General features: G+C 37.9%; 1 protein-coding gene across 4 annotated transcripts in view; it reads right to left on the reverse strand.

Annotated features, from left to right (window-relative positions):
* Nucleotides 1-10,718, reverse strand: part of PTGFR (prostaglandin F receptor) — a 43,707-nt gene extending 32,989 nt beyond the window's left edge. For 2 of the 4 annotated variants that reach the window (XM_015636433.3, XM_015636435.3), the window contains exon 1: nt 862-10,718. The gene's annotated coding sequence lies outside the window, so the exon portion shown is untranslated. The remainder of the gene's footprint in view (nt 1-861) is intronic. The other 2 variants (XM_033516374.1, XM_033516375.1) reach the window with 2 other exon arrangements.
* Between the last annotated feature and the right edge of the window lie 3,753 nt (nt 10,719-14,471).

The raw sequence follows: 14,471 nt of genomic DNA on the forward strand, positions 1-14,471 counted from the left end.
CAGTCATTGAGACAGCCTCAGAACAAACACTTCCTTAACAAATTCCTTTTCTTGACTATTTCTTTGTTACAGTTCAGTACTAGACACACTATCCATCTTTACCTGATTTTTTTTCTTTAAAATTTTCTCCCCTGGATAACAGTAACAATCAATGTTGAGGCATGAAAGCACTCCTGATTCTACTTTAGTATTTATTTGAATGGATATTAAATGGTTGTGATCACCACCTGCCTACTGAAGTTGTCAGTGCCACCACTGACTCTAGACTAGCTGGTTGAGTCTTATGAAAATTAAATTATTGCTTTAAAATAATGTGTGTCTCTTATTGTTTGCCTATCCAAAGCTAAAAATATTCTTCTTTCTAATGAAATCTACATAATTTTTTGGAAAATGAGAGAAATGGCACATGTAAGAGCTACAGCAGCCTTTCTTAGAATGTAGTTCATTCTTCCATTAACTCTTCTGCCTCCAGAAGTAGTACTTAATTCTGCTAAGAGCTGATGAGAACTTTGTCTTCTGTGAAATTATTTCTGACCAAGAAATTTATTTTTTTTAAGGAGGAGAGAATAAAATCCTTAATAACAGCCTCAGTGAAGCCTCTTTTCCCATGAAGGTTCTTTAGAGTCCAAAAGAATACGCAGCTATTGAGACATCATCTTCAAACTGCCTATATTGTGGTGTGGATTTATTGTGAGTTTCTGTGGCAATCATTTATAGATTCCTAATTTATTGATGTAGTTTTTCAAGAAGGAAATAATCTAAGCTGACTATTTATTGACTATATATATTGACTATGTATCTGAAATTACAATACAATATTCTTAAAGATTAGGCATGAGCTCAACCTTACTTTTACTATACCTGAGCAGAATCTCCAGTTCTCCATCAGCACCAGAAGACCAAGCAAAAACACAAAATCTCCAAAGCAGTCTTACCAGAAAAAGTGAAAGTAGTCAAATTTTCAAAAGGGGTCAGGTAAACCAAGGACCTGGATTTCATCATTGTTGATAGAAATAAAACAGTGAAATCATTAAAACACTTGGAAAAAAAGCTAGTAATTTATAACCCTATTCTAGGGAGAAAATTCCTATCTATTTATCAAAACAGATCTTGCAACATGTGCCCCATTATGCCTTTTCCCAATTCTGAGAAGTCAGAACACTGTACACTGTGTGGGAGCTCACTGGGCTGAGGAGCACAAGGGAGGTCACTGGTGGAAGATTTTGTTAGCCAACAAAAATTGCAGCTTCCAGATTCCAGCCCAACCTGTTTGGAGCCAGCCAGTGTTGCTTTACAGGTTCCATAGAGCAGAGCCCTTGTGTGAGCTGTGGTTTCCTGTCACAACTGAAAACAGACTGTGCATTACAACATCTGTGTCTTGGTTGATAATTAATCTTTGCAAAGAGCTCCTGTTTTTACTATATCAACAATACAGAGGAAAATCTGATCAAAGAAAAGGTATGGAGACTGGATATAACTTTGGGGTTTATATTTTTCCAACAAAAAATGCACACCATTTTCAAGCATTATTAGAAATATCACCTTTAAACGCAGCAGAAGACTCATCTTGACAGATGCAGTAGCACCATAAATTATTGGCAAGATTCATATAAATCAAGATGATAGGTAAAAATGAGAAATAATATTCTGGTATTGGAGCCTATATTAGTCTTGGAGATAGATGATGCATGCCAAGAATTCTTATGCTTTGTTGAAGAGCTGGGAGAGATAAATTGTGTAGATACCAAAACTGTTGATAAGGAAATAAGGTAAAGAGCCAACCTAGGATAATCACCACTCACCTGCCAGAAGACAAAACAGTATATCCCTTGGCCAAATACATCATCCTGCTTTCCCAAAGGAATTGTGAGAATAACTTTAGGATAAAGCTCTTCCCCTGTGATGTATTATGTTGAAATATATTTTAAAAAAATAATTATATGAAGTGATAAGCCTGAAAAAGAAAAGAAAATCATTCCCAAAGAAAGGAGAAGAGGGAGTGAGGGACAACTGGCCACATTAATAGGATAGGAGGGATGAAAGGTGGTGTTTAACTGAAGAGTAACAGAGATCAGGAAGGTTACAGAGGTTTGGGAAGGGGGGGATGTGGGTGGCAATAAAGAAGGCTGTTATGGGAGCCCTACTCCAGCTTCACTCTTCCCTATGCTCCAGTGTTGAATAGAAAGGAATGCATGCAGGTCTAAAAGTCTTATATCTGTATTTACCTGACAGACATTAAGCAAGCATTTAATGTTCTTTTAGTAACCAAGAGAAATTCAGACATTTTATTATGACACATTTCTAAAGACACATGTTTACATGATTATGAAATAGCTAAAAGGGCCCAGGTGAAGTACTTTAAACTGTTCATTTATGCCTAGATTTTGGCTGTTGAATAAGCCAAAAAACAAAAACAAAACAAAACAAAACAAAAAAAAAAAAACACACAAAAAAACACACAAAAAAATTATAAATTGTTTATATGAAGATTATTCCATTGCAGTCAATTCTTGGGCAGTCCTGTGTTGAACATGTGGCTGTGGCTGACACTGGACACCAGAAGACACATTTATCTGTCTCATCCCATAAGCAGAGCTGGCTGAGTTACCAGCTTTGCAGACAGATTTAATCAAATCCATCGCTTTAGCTCCTGTCCCTCAGAACTTTCTGACCCCCATTTCAGACACAGGCTGAAAGTCAAGACTCATGGAAATCAAAGACAGAACCCCCATTGACTTCAGCAGGATTGCACTCAGCCAAATAAATGAATGGCTGTTCACTCACAGGCAAAACACAGAGCAGTCTGTACGTCTGTCACTACAGCAGAGCCATGGAAGGAGTAATGCCAGCAAGATGTAGGCCCAAATTTAGTGCAGCTTAGAAAACTTTCATTGAAAAGTGAGGAAAAACACAGAATTCATGGTGGAATTAATCTGATGGTAACTGAAGTATATAAGCACGTTGGAAAAAAAAAAAGAAGATTGAAGAAAAATTTTGTCTGTACAGTGACTGTACCGAAAACATATCCTGACGTATGTCCAGGAGCCAAAGTGGAATGCTCTGTCACTGTAAAAATTAAGAGTATCATTATAGTGTATTCAAGGTGTTAAACAATACTTATAATCCAGTAAGGATAACACTAATCATAAACAGTTTCATTTGATTTTATTTTAAAGCAGGGGTTTTTTCCATTACTTACTTGAGCAATGTCTTTTGCAGATGATGGCAGCTCAGCGACACTTGGCTCTTGCAAAAGGACAATCTCTAAGTTTAAGAATATTGCACAAAACTGGGTTTCTTTCTTTTCTTTTTTTTTTTTTTTCTTTTTTCTTAAGAAAGAACTGGGAAATGAGGGAAGTGTGTATATTTTTTAACATTAGCAGATTGTTTGCTTTTATGTAAACAGCCTTGGGGGATTAGATGCAATATTCAAACAAGCAGATTCGGTTTCATAATAAATGAGGTTTTAAATTATTCTGACATATTCAATCACACAAACAAGTTTTACCCATTCATAAAAACTTCTCTGAGCTTTTTCAACTCATTTGCCTTACATCAGCAAATAACCTTACTCAGAAAACTTACTTGCCTTTGTCCTCAGTCTTGTGATCTCGTTTTCATTTACATGAGCCAATCCTATCCTTAGGATTTAGAGATTTATAAACAGTTCATGGTAACCTTGATAATGTATTTGTGATGTATTGAATCCAGTCCTAATGAAGGTTTGTTTTAAAGAAATGTAAACAAGAGGGACTTGTTCTCATCTAATGCAATTTGGCAGCAGAGTCTCCTACAGAGAGGAAATGAGCTGTCCCATGCCTAGCATCCTGGTCTGGAGCTCAGAAATTCCTGTTTTCCTCTGTTCTGCTGTAGACTTCCTGAATGACCTTAAATATATTTCTCTCTACTTCTGACCCCTCTGTATAAAATGAAATAATAATAATACCTGTTTCCTGGTTAACAGATGAAGGACAATTAAACACAGCTGAAAAGCGCTCACTGTCTATCAGCCCAGTTTGTCCATTTGCTCCATAACAGAAACCCAACCTTGAGAGACACATATTTTGTTCCATTCTAGACTTTGGTCCATGTCCATGTATGACGAGTTCTTGGGGATGTTTTTAACATTTCTAATCCCAGCTTCAAAGTCTTTGTGTCTGTTAGATCTGTTAGCCATGTACCAAAGGCTGCACATAGGGTCACTGCCAATGGAGTTCACAATTATAGTGGAAAGTGATGACTCAGACCAATCCAGGCTGGAAGGGATTTTAAGAAGCATCTGGTCCAAACTTTTGTGGCAAAAAACACAGTGTAGACAAGATAGCCTAGCACCCTGTCCTGTTAAATCATAAACTATCCAAATTTAATTAAAAGTCCTAGGTAATTATTTATATTGCTTACCCTTTAAGCTGTTACCTAGTTTAGATAACAGGTAATTAGACAAAATAGAAAGATAGAAATTTGTACTCTTTCCTATTAAATGCACTGAGAAAAAATCTACTTACAAGAGAATAGTTATGATAGAATAGTTACATTACTCTCTTGACATTTTGTGAAAAATAATATTGGACCAGTTAAAGAAAAGACACTGGAAATACATTGGAAAAAATATCATATGTTTATTCCTCCTATATCATGTTTGGCCTCCAAATCAGGATTTCACTTTTGTCTAACACTGAAAATAGGAAATAAAGCAGAGACTGATAGACTTCATTGAGTGACAGAAGCATAACTGTAGGAAAAAATAAATAAACTAATTGTGTAGTTTACTTTGAGGATAGAAAGTTTGAGAAGTAGGAGTGAGGAAATCATAACTAAGAGGTAGTAAATTGGTGTTACTGCATTGCCTTGCTGATGTATACTAATCCTAATCTTATCACCTATAGAGAAGGGAGCTCAGTCCAATCCTTGCTATCTTCTGTAAAAAGAACAATAAAGGTGTAGGTAAAACTAATGCTAGTGAAGATTATTGGCAACTGATGACCAGAGAGCAATAATCAAATGGAGGCCATTATGCTGCACTCATATCCCAGATTTTGTTGGCATTGCCATTATAAGATCAATTTATTGACAGGAGGGAGAAAACATCACAACTTCACCAAATAACTGACCCAACTTCTTCCTCATCATTTCTTTTCCTTGATTCTTTTTACACAGTGATATCTCATCTACAAAGAGTTAGAGAAAGTAATATATACGATACATGTAAAGTGAGGTAATGTGACATTTGGTAAGCCAGGCTTTCTTTTTTTCTCTAGTATACCTGGGTTTATAGGCAACAATAACAGTAAAACTTGGAGAAAAGTTATCAACTCAAGCTCCTAAGACAACATTTTCTCTGTAGTAACTAGGTCATAATATAAAGATTAAGTGGGCTACTTTGCAGGCAGTTTTGGAGGAAAAAAATTGTAGTTCCCTCTTGCCATACCTCCACAGTAAATGTCACAGCACCACTTTGTAGCAAAACTATGGGAATTGGAAGGCAGATGGACAGTGGAAAATGCTGCATCAGGACCTCTTATCTTACAAGCCAAGCAACTCTACCCAGAGTTAGAGCTGTGAAACCAAGGCTTGCCAGAGTTTAGCTCTGCACCCAGATTAGCAAAACCATCAGCACAGGCAGTGCTGTGCCCATGGGCTGGGGCCACATCAGACACAAGCAGTGCCTGCAAACATTTCTACTTGATCATCAGCATCAAACCTGCTTAGAGAAATTTCATTTCCTCACAGCATAAGATTCTTTTAGCTATCTGGTTTCTCCTTTCATTTATGAAAGCTTTCCCAGAAAGTGCAGCTACTCACTTATTCACTATTTTCCACAGAACTTACTTTTGTTTTCATTCAGTGACAGCCCAAGCCCTGCTTCCTGACAATAAAACCTCAGTGTGATCTGACACTCTGAACTTGGAGACAGACATAAGTTAGATCTGACAGGAACTCTTCCAAAGTGTAATTGAGACCACTAAGTTTTTCAGTTTAGCCTTTTCAAAGATATGCAGCGAGTAAAATGAATAAACAAATAAATAAATAAAATATTGCTAATTTACCAAAAGTGACCCCTGGATTGACCCTAATTACATATCTATCGTACCCAAAACATCACCTTCTAAGTTTACTTCACATTCTTCTTATGAGCTGCTCTTGGCAGCTGTTTCACCTAATCAAAGCTGTGTTTACTGGATAACTGCTTTAACATTGTTCCTGTGACAACAATGCAAAATAACAGTAGTTGTAGGTGTTTAATTTGGTGGTCAACGTATCAAATGACAGCTTGAAATACAATATACTTGAAAGAGGAAGGGAAAAAAGAGAGGGAGAGTGCCTTTATAGCCAGCACCTAAGTGAGCTATTCCTATTTCCCAAATGCCACAGCACACAAAGAAAATTACAGTTATTTAATTTGTACTTGGACAAACAAGAATGGAATTTTTTTAATTCTAATTTTCCATCTGAGAGTCAAAAGCTACTGACGTAGATGCAGCAGAAACCACAGCCTGTGCTTGGCTCTGCAGTAGAGGCAGCATGAGTCTTCAATCCCACCTCAGACTCCTTTCTGCAGCAAGATACAGCCAAAGCTCTTGTTCATCTCTCTAAACCCTGTTTGTGTTGGGCAGTTTCTAATAGCATTATTTTCATTTCTTTTCTGTACTACATTATTGTAAGACAAACATGGAAAATTATTTCCTTGTCTTTTATGCTGTCTCCTTCTCCACACTGTGTTTTACCTTCACTGGAGACGTAGCTAATCTGGAGATCCCAGCTGAAGATTTTGAAGCTCATACTGTCTGGAAATTGCAATTCTGGTGATGACTTAAGATATTTTCTGGCCCAGAAAAACTACTGATTTGAATAAGTTTAAAACCTGTCATTATGTCCTGATCTAAACCAGCTGCTCACATTATGCAGTGACAAGTGATCACTATCCTGAAACAGAACATGTGCATCACCTACAGCTCTATTTCTATTCCCAATCAACAGAAACTATGAATCCCCAAATAATATCAATTTTTAAAAAATTCCAATATTAATTCAGTTTGAATTCAAGTTTTTCATAAAAAAAAATACATCTAAAAGGGCAAACTACCCTGTCTTCTCTATCCTGGTTGTTTCTCTAAGTCTGCCTTGATGTTGATCACATTTCGCATTGATTTTCAATTTCAAATAAAGGCATAATCCTACTTAGTTCTTCTGCAGCTGATGTTAAAACATAAAACATGCAAATAATTGATTTATTTTTTTTCTTTTTGTTCAGTAGCCAACAGGGAAAAAAAAAACCCAACAAAACACCAACAACCAAAAAGAACAAGTTAGTGGTTATTGTTTTGGGCCTGTCCCAAACTCAAATGTTTCCACATACTCAGCCAATTAAGACAGATCATTTGAGATTAAACAAAACTTTTCATTCAAAGAGGAATAAATCAGACAGTAATACCAGCCAGGCAGAGTCAGAAGGCATTAAGGAAAAAAACCTTCATGTGCCTGCCTGTGTGTACCAGAGGTGGTGATCCTGTGGCTCTTGGATGACAGAATCCCCACAGGCAGTGCAGGGATCATTGCTGTGACGGGCCTGGCTACGTAAAGCAGCAGGGTTGGGTTTTGTGGGAACGTGCTGGCTGTGTCCTCTGAGCCCTTCTCCAGAAGAACAGAGCCAGCTGCAGCCAACACTCTTTGTCTGGATCAGTGACAAGTGACATGTTCAGCCTCAGGGAGCTGTTGTCACCTCCTGCCTGTGACCTTCTTCTCAGAGCTTCCCCTTCTCAGCTCTTGAGTTACAGCATTTTGCTCCTTGATCAAGTGAAATAAGGAACACCACTCACAAGCTTCACCTTTTTCTGTTGCAATATCATCCAAAATATGGGTTACTTGAGCACTAACACTGCCCTGCACACTCCAAGAAGAAATTTTACTCATCCTATGAGCAGTAGTTTGGGACATCATGGGAGAAAACCCTGATTAGAATATATCCTAGGACATATTCTTCATCTTGTATTGCCTGAAGTAGTTATACTTTGAGATGTAAATTGTTCACCAAAAAGCAGTAGGTCAAAGGTATCAAAGAAAAATGCATGTATGTCTTGAATTCCTTTGGGGTTTAGTGTAGACCAATAGTGATGGTCCAAATTTTCTCAGAAGTTATTAAAATTTCTAAATAATTCTATGCTTTTGTTTTTTTGGAAAAAAATAATCTATTCATGTTGTATCTCCTCCTGAAAAAATAAACAATCTTTAAGCTTTAGGATAACTATGAGAATGATCCTCTTCCTGTACAGCTTTTTCTTGAGAAGAAAACCTTGGATTTTATCACATAAATAAATCACCACATAGACCAAAAGTAACACACTTAGTAAGACCAGTAATGGAGCCACAATCCACGTGAAAGGTACATGTGGGAGCCACAAAAAAAAGATAAAGGTTAGTACATCTGTTTTTAAAATGTGGTAAAGGACATCATTCTTTATTGGTCACTTCTTTTAAAAGTTCTTTTGATAACCAAGTTTTATCAAGCAGTTGAATTTAATAAAAACAGTGTGCACTGCATTTTCAAAGTTCACTTCATGCTTGAAGTGAAATGCAGATGTTTAACTCACTGCAAGCATCAATATTTTGTGTACTTAACAAAGAGGTTGAGGAATTCATGTGCTTCTTCTAGAGCCACATCACACACTGCTTTCAGAAACTGCTCCTGCTCATGTCAAACCCTCCTGCCTTGTGCATTTGGCTCAACACTGACTGCACTGCAGTAATTACAAGAAGGACTGGAAAGTTGCAGGCCTGTGAACAAAACAAGGTGTGTCTTCACAGCTGTAGGTAGCAGCTGCCTAAATAAAGCACAGCAGGGATATGAGGGAAAGAACCTGAATTTCTGCAAGTGGTGAAACAGAATTAATTCATTTTTGTCCCCTCAGGAATAAGATTCAGTAGCAATTCAGAGTTGTATAATTAGAATTACCTAATATCAGGGTAAGTCAAAAGTCACAAAGAAAAGATTAAGGTTTTTGAAAGCAAGCAAATTTTATATTACATTTCAGATGTTCATGTCTTTTTGACCCTTTTCTCCCGTAGCTTTTCTCTTAAAACCTTATCTAGGAAAAAGCAATTCCCAGTCACTCTGCTTCCTTTGGACAAACTGCTTCTGTTCAGAAGACAAAAGTGTGTGAATTGCATATCATGAAATGACAGACTTCAGCCTGGAGCCTTGAGCTACCAAAAGTAAATACTAAGTCAAAGAAAATGTTTGTGGGATTTTCATCATTTAAAATAAGTTATGGCCCCTGATCAGGAGATCAGGGCCATTAAACTACCCAAAGTATTTCTGCAGTGAGGTAACACGCTGTTTGAATAGCAGGGCATTAATCCTGCTGAATTGTATGAAAAACCTTAATAAGGTGATAATGCCACTTCACAAGTGTGAGGATCATTCACCAGGATTGTGTCCCTAATTCATATTCACCCTACAAAGCTGTAACCTCACACAGCTACACCAGCCAGTGAATGCACTCTGGAACACTACAAGCTTTTGTGTTGGCTTTGCACATAATGGAAATGTTGCTTAAGAGTTGTTGAGCAATCTCCTGCAAGGAAATTTGTAATTATGAGAAACCTTTTCCTAAGGGATTTTCTGTTTTGAAAGATGTTACGCGCTATGATTTGTGAGGTGTTTGAACTTGAAAATCCTTGGGGCTGGGAGTAAAGGCTCTTTGTTTGAGAGCTTGGTTATTTGAGGGTTTGTTGTTTTGGAATTTTTCTGCATTGTAAGCCCAATAAACAGTTAATTCCCCATTTTCCCCAAAAACTCTCGTTGTGGCTTCTGTTTTGTTATCACCTCCCTGACCGCACCGATAATCCAAACCCAACATAAGGTGCATGTTAGTACATTGCACAATTTCAGGCTCTTTTGGCATGCCACCAGACAGCAGCTGATTCAGACAAAAATGGAGTTGCTGGGAGCCTTTTCCTTGACCTCACAGGGCTGCAGGAAGGCCCAAGACCAACTCATTAATCTAGTCATTTCCGTTGTGAATGTCACCACCAAAGTCGAAGCACACATACATTAAGGTTACACACTAGAAATCATGACAGGTTCACTGTTAAAGGGTGAGGAAATTTGCCTCTTTCTGGTTGTGTCTCCAGTTTCTTGTGTTTTGGGAAGCTAATGCTTTATTGGGGGGTCTGGTTGGGTCTTTTTGTCACTATAAGGTGAAGTTCCATCTGGGAATTGTCCAACATGAAAGCATTTAAACAAAAGATATTTCTTCTTGGTCTGGTGAGTTCTTCATCTCAATATGGTTCATCCTCTGCTTTGTTTTCTTACATTAATAAAAATCCTGCAGAGTATTTTTTACCTCTCAAATTGTTTTAATTCTTCCCTTTCCAATAGGAAATAGAATCCATAGCATCTTTCTCTTCCGATAGCAGAGCAGAGTTCATAAAACTGTAAATAAACTGTCTCTTGTTTGCTTGGTAGAAAAAAATATTGGATTGCTGCCATCTTTTGGTTACATTCTAAGATAACTGCTGTCAATTAGATGTTGTTTTTCTAAACCAAACACAAGAATAAAGTATACTAAAGACATTTGCGACTTTGTGGTAATGAAGTGAATTCTCTAGATAAACACAAATCCAGGAACATTTTCAATGTCGTCACCAAAGTTTCAGAAGCAACTTTAGCGTATTTGTAGAAGAATCTCTGGAAAGGCCTGCTTGAGGCAAAAGAATTTCAGGATGCTTGAAAATAACATGTATTAGATTTTTTTCTAATTACAGGCTAATAATTAAATAAATTGTGATATTTGGTTTTTTAATATCATTCTTTGTTTTGAGAAGTTATTTTATTTTTCTCCACGGCCATGAATATACATAGCTGTGTTTTCTGGAGCCTTTACCAATATTTTCACTTAATGTTTGGATTTAATAAGCCCTCACAGACCTGAATTATCAGAAATTTCAAATAACGACTTCTCTGATCCACCCAAATTAAATGGCGACACATGGGCTTAGTTAAAGACTAGAGAGCAAGTAAGCACATGCTCCCCATTGGTTTTACCTGTACATCAGCTGATGAGCAATGACTAAAACTGCAGACTTCCACCACTGCTCCAGCTTTCTCAGACTGTAAATACAGTCACAGCTGTTTCATTTAGGAGACCAGAAGACAATGAATGCAAGGAATACAGTTGAAAAACAATTTAGCAGCTGAATTTCAGACAAAGATGAATAGCTCAAAAATTATCTTTCCAGCTGGAATGTTTCAGAAAGTGTTCAGGAAGATGGACACAATCTACTTCTCTTTATTTCAGTGAGAAATCAAGCTGACAGCCTCCAAGACTTCTTGGCAGTCACTTGATAAGCAGCAGAACAGATCAAAAAAATATTGCAATGAAGCTGAGGTTTCTCAAGATTGTGTGTAATTCCTCTAGTCCACACTATCTGCAGCTGGAATTTCACAATGTAGGGATAGAACATATTTGTCTAGCTCAAGGTGTGGAATATTTCCCACTTAGCCTTTAGCAAAATACAGTTCATCATGCAGCCAGCAGACAGCTCTGGTTAAGCTGGAAAGGTGTGTAGAGATCCCAGACTGAGTTCAGAAAATCATGGCTTAGGTCAAATTAATTTTGGTATTATTGTGTTAAATACCCATTACCCATGCTGGGAGGACTTAGTTTTCCAGATCTCAGTGGTACAAAAGGACTGCCTGGGCTCCCAAGCATAGCCCAGATCTGACCACAAAAACAGACAAAAGCAAAGAGCAGTGTACAAATAAAGAATATTTTCCTTCTCGATATCTCCCATATTAATATCCTCTAGAACTAGAAAAGCTCTAGAAACACAGGCACTATTGCATATGCACTCTTTCTCCTGACATGATACATATAAAGAAGCAGCTTTAGAACTTAGCCCAACCAGCAACAGCTGCAGAGCAAAACTGCTCCTGATGGTTGGTGGCCCAAAATTAAAAGGAAAATGGAAATTACTCCATCTATGTCCCTCAGAGCATTTAGGTTTTGTGGAAATCTTTTCCTATCTGAAATGTGTCCTGAGAGTAAACCACAAGCCACACTACAAAATCACAGTGATATACAATTTTGTAGAAACAAAAAAAAATTTCCAGGAAAGAAAAGCGTTATACAAATTTCAGAGTTCTTTCTGACCACAGGTGATACGCCACATTTTTCCAGGGGACAGCAGTGTTATGCATCTGTACTTACAGAAAAGTGTAAGAAACAACTGTCAAATGTGGCTGACATCGAAGCAAACACCTCCAAATACAGGTTCTGGGAGGGAAGAGAGCAGAGGAACACCAAAACATCTGTAACTGCTGGAAGTACCAAAAAAACAGCAGTTCTATATTACCCAGAAACATATGTCAGGTCTCAGCTGATAGGGAAATGACAGAAAATGGAGCCTGGGAGGACCACAAGCAGCAGCCTAGACTTTTACTCTGTTTGCCAGCTCTGTAGTGACTCATAGCACAAATCTCTGCTTCCTCAAGATGTCCCAGTCATGGCCGAGAATTAGCAAGTTCTGAGCTTGCTAACTCAAATGTGTTTTAAACTGAACTATTCAGCTATAAAGAGCAGAATTACAGCCTACCTCTAGCTAGCAGTTCTCTTTTTTTCATACCTCTGTCTTTTAAAGGATGAAGGCTTGCCAACCTCTGGAAACCAGTTGTATCAGAAAAAAGTAAGAGCGATGCCCAGTGAGTGCTAGTGAGTACATCATGCAGCCCTTTCACAGTGTCACAGTTGTTCTTTCCATCACCTTAAGTGAACACAGGGTTTTTAACATATTAATAGAAACAGACTATACTGAAAACCTCAAAATATTGCAGAGAACACCACAGTTTCTAAAGGATGCCATTAATATGGCATTATGAGAGTAAAAAAAAAAAGGAAAAAAATTAAGAAATACAACTGCAAAACAAGCAACAAAGAAATATGGAAGAGTAAAACTGTAAGAGGACAAAGCATTTTGTAAAGGATCATATTTGTTCCCACATGCTTCTGAGCAAATTAAGGTCTTCTGTACTCCTTGGCAGTGGTGCCTACAAGAAGTGTGATGCATTTGCCAGAATCAGGCTCCCTGGAGCTCTTCAGTGTTTTGGGTGGGGATGCAGCAGGAGGCAGAGGGGCATCAGGGGCCTGACCAAGCATCCTGCACTCCAGCAGTCCAAGCTGAGCAATCCCAGCCAAGCTTCATCTGACACCAAAGGCTGCAGCAGCCTCTGGAGCAGAGCACAGGCGGTCAGAAACACCATGGTTTTGTCATTATTGCAAAGGATTATCACACATCTTCCCAAAGCACATGCGGGGCTACTGCTCTCTCTCGGCGCTGTGTAGCAGACCTTGCTGGTAATGCACCGTGAAAGGGAACTGCTCTGAAAACAGAACATTGCACAATGACATTCCACTCCTGTGGTACTGATTGGGTGCCAGTTATGTATCATTAATATTGTGTTTGGATAGCAAATCAGGCAGACTCAGCTAAAATAACACAGCTTGTTTTACTAAGTCTTTGTGTAAATAAAACTATTGTACTGTTCATATTCCATACTTATTGCTTCTCCCTATGGGCCTGATTCTGCTTTTCCTCTACTCGGTAAAAAACAATTTCATACGTTTTTCATTAATTTCACAATGTATATTTCACAACATACAATAGTCACAAATTTGACCTTTCTCCAGCCATTTTCTGCAAAAGGTCTCTCAGTCTCTGCAAGATGCAGCCATTTGGTCATCACTTTCCTTGAAGGCTGAATAAAAAAGACAGAGATCATATGTCATTAACTTCTGGATATACAAAATCCTTCCCCTACTCCTAAAAGCAATACCATGACACAGCAGGGATCCAGAAGGACTAGTGGTGCCGTTGTCCATCAAGGTGCAAATGGAGTCCAAAATCAGAGCAAGATACACGATATCCCAAAAAATTTGCAACTGAGCAATTACACATCAATGGGAAAAAAAACTAAGTAAATTTAAGTTACCAAGTCACTCATTAGTAACTATTATCAAACCAAGAACTTTCTTGAACATTGCTAAAAAATCAACAGGCATGGATATCTAATGTCTGTACTGACCTTTTATGTCAAATCTGGACAGAGTAATAAGCATGGTTGGCTTTTGGAGGGGCTACCTGCAGGTCAGTAGGCTGGATCAGCCAACCTGCACAGAAAATATCTTTTCACCATTAAACCTACCTGTGCAGATTTCAGTAAGTAGCACCTACAGACAGTTTAGAAGGTGTGCATTATTGTGTGCATTATTCTTGCAGAATCCCAAAAGGGAATAAGGAACACATTGTGAAGAAATCCAATATCAACTGACTCCAATCACACAGTTAGCACACTCAATAACCGTGAAGAACTGGTGACTACAAATATTTTAAAAATATTTGTTAAACATAGGTAGGAGTAGTAAATAAGCATTGGAGAAACAGTTTGCCTTTGTTTTTCAGCACACAGAGCATTG

Source organism: Parus major, chromosome 8 (genome assembly GCF_001522545.3).
Source record: "Parus major isolate Abel chromosome 8, Parus_major1.1, whole genome shotgun sequence".
NCBI lineage: Eukaryota > Metazoa > Chordata > Aves > Passeriformes > Paridae > Parus > Parus major.